Genomic DNA, 3283 nt, shown 5'->3' with positions numbered 1-3283 from the left:
AGAATTGGCCAAAAAAAAAAGAAAGAAAAGTGTGGAGCATGGAGGTATGTCTGACCTCCACATCATCAGATCAGTCTTGAGCTGACCTTGATTTAAATAATGCCTCTTGGATGCTGAAGGAACGTGGCCAGTTGGAGGCTCAGTGAAGCCCTTTTCAAGCAAAACTTTTAAAACGGGGGAGGAGACTCAAGAACCTGAGTTCTGGACAGCCTTGGAAGAAGAGCAATCCCTACCATGTAGAGTATTTCAAGGGGGAGGATCACCACTAAGAATCCCTGGGAAAGTTGTGCATTCTGTGTTGCCCCAACCCAACATCAGTGGAGTTTCCCTTCCTCAGTGCTCTGGGGCTAAGCAGAGGCGAGGGACCAAGTGAGTTGATGCATCCTTTCCCCTCCTGGAGGACACTAACACCACGGAGGACATTTGCACTTCTTCCCCAACCTACTTGGTGAGAGTCTAGTATGTGACATTCAGGCAGGAAAATTCACACGTTCTTATACTCTAGGGTTGCGAGAAGCACAGCCTACTCACGGCAATCTGTGCAGCTAATCAGCTGGAGGCTGACTCTCAGTGCCCATTTGGAACTCTCAGGACTGGACTGTGGTGACCCTTCTCCAAGCCAAGTCTGGGGGAATAGAGAATTAGGTGAGCCTGTGTCAGGGGAAAATTAGCACAGGAGAGTTTGAACCCCATCTCTCTACGGACCTAGGGTTCAAAAAGGCGTCACTCTTATGCCAGGCAGAGCCTACATTAAAAGAGATTGTCAGTCTTGTTCTGACATTCAGAGTTAGTGAATACAGGTTGGACAGACAAGTGGTCCATGTCTTGGATATTCTCTTCTCTTCAGAGAGTGGCCTGCCCTCCCTGAAAACTCAGGAGCTGAACTGGAGACCAGGATCTTAACGGGGACACTCTTTTATTGTTTCCTGCCATTGAGCCCTGTTCAAGATCACCTGACAAATGACCTAGCCACCCTTGACATTTCAGGATTGGACGTAGGTGATGGGAAATTGCTGTTCAGCTCAGCGAGAGACAAATACAAAAACACCATATCTTGGAAACAGCAGCCCCTCTCTGGGCATGTGCAAAAACAAGAGGAAAAATGGCTCAATCGAGTAGAATACACGCAAAGGAGGAGATCTTGGAAGGAGCAAACGCTGTTGATCTTCCTACGAGGGAATTTAGGAGAATGATCTTAAGCTGCTTTAAACAAATGGAGGAAAAAATGGACAGAAAAACAGAAGATAGAAGAACTTAGGAAAGCATTACAAAAGCAATCACACAAAAAAATGAAAAACAACTAGGACTAATTCAACAACTCCAAATACAAATTCAGCTTGATGTAGGAAACCTTAATAGATCTATCACACAAGAAGTAGATCTAGTCATAAAAACTCCCAACATCAAAAAGTCTAGGACTAGATGGTTTTACTGGGGGAATTCTACCAATCATTGAGAGAAAAGTTCACACCAATTCTACAGAAACTATTTCAGCATGTAGGAAATGGTAAATACCACTGAGCTCATTTCTTACAGCAAGTATAACCCTGACAGCTAAGCCAGACATCACCAGAATTGACACTTACAGACCAGTACCTGTTATGAAGAGAGATGCTGAAAATTTCAGCACAATCCTACCCAATGGAATTTAGCAAAACATTTAAAAATATTTGGCAATGCTATATCCGATAGAGGGCTAATTCAGAAATCCATAGAAAACTACAACACCTTAATAAGAAAAACACAAATAAACCAATTAAAAAATAGCCATAAATTATGAATAGGCAATTTATTAAGATGAGATCCAGGCAGCCAACACTCATATAAAGAAATGCTTGCTTTCATTAGCTCTGAAACAATGATGTGATACTACCTCACAAAAGCTTAAAAATAAATAAACACTGAAAGGGATGTGGAGAGATTGAGATGCTCCTACATCGCTGGTAGGATTGCGGAATTGTACAGTCACTGTGGGAAGAGTAGGGCATTCCCTTAAATAATTGTGGACACCAACACCTTATGATTCTATGATCTCTCTACTTGGTATATACCCTAAAGAAATAAAGAGAAAATGAACAGATATGTGCACATCATGTTTATCATAGCAACTTCTATAATAGCAAGAAGATGTAAATAATCAAAACCCCCATCTCTGGAAGAACTGTGAAATGTGCTCTGCTGTCTACACACAATGGGATATTGTGGATCCTTACAAAACAACGGCAGATCTGTCAACACCTCAGAACACGAGCAACATCGGAGGACACTGTGCTCGGCAAAGTTCGTCAATCTCATAAAGATGAATCTTTCATTATACCATTGTTATAAAGGGGAGGGGGGGAGAACCAGAAAAAATCAGTGTCACACTAAAGGAAAAGGCTGAAGATAATGATGAGGCTAAGGGCACAGGGGAGGAGAGAGAAAGTGTCAGGGTGTAAGGAGCGAGGGTAGGTGGGGAGAAATAAAAGGGGACCTCCCTTTTCGTTATATAGATTCTGATGATGCTGTTACTGCTCCCACAATTTTACAGTCTCTTTCCAACAAAAAGTAGAAAGTTCATCTTCAAAAGAAAAAAAATTGATGGTGTACAATCTCTTTGTAAACTTTAAAAAGTAATTGGAAAAAGAGAAAGGAGAATTGTGCATTCATCTACAAATAAAAACGCCTCATCAGAATAACTTTATTCACTCTGAACTGATAATCTACTTTTCTTTTGTGAACAAAAACAAATCTGTATTTCCTAACTCTTTCTATTGAAAGAGCCAATAAATAATGATCAATGATCAGTCAACATCTAATGGCGATGTCCACATTATATTCTATAAATATATTACTTCCCTTTCCAAGAAACCAGGGATCCTTGAAGAAATGGCTGAATCCAGGTCTGAAATAGGGAATGTACAAGTTAACCTGGAACATTGCATACCTAGACAGAGAAAAACCAAGTTTAACCCTTTTAATGGACTTGTAGTAGTTTTAAAATATATCCAGACATTCTTGGATATGCTTCTCTCTATGCCCATTAAAACAATGTACGATTTTAAATAGCAATTTATTCGTGCATCTTTTGAAATGCAAATTATGGAGACTATATAATGCCATCAAAACAGAAATGCTCTCGACAATTAAACTCGCCCAACCTTCCCACTTAACATGACATTGAGAACTTATTCCCAAATAACTCCATGCACAAGTTTGAGGTCTGATTATTACATGAATGTGATTGTCCTACCTTACTTATTATCAACCAAAACATGATGTCTTAAAATTCTTTTCATGTGAA

This window comes from Echinops telfairi, unplaced genomic scaffold (assembly GCF_000313985.2).
Source record: "Echinops telfairi isolate 266 unplaced genomic scaffold, ASM31398v2 ScPeMD7_5;HRSCAF=22, whole genome shotgun sequence".
NCBI classification, from domain to species: domain Eukaryota; kingdom Metazoa; phylum Chordata; class Mammalia; order Afrosoricida; family Tenrecidae; genus Echinops; species Echinops telfairi.
The sequence above is the reverse complement of the archived record's forward strand: the minus strand, read 5'-3'. Positions refer to the sequence as shown.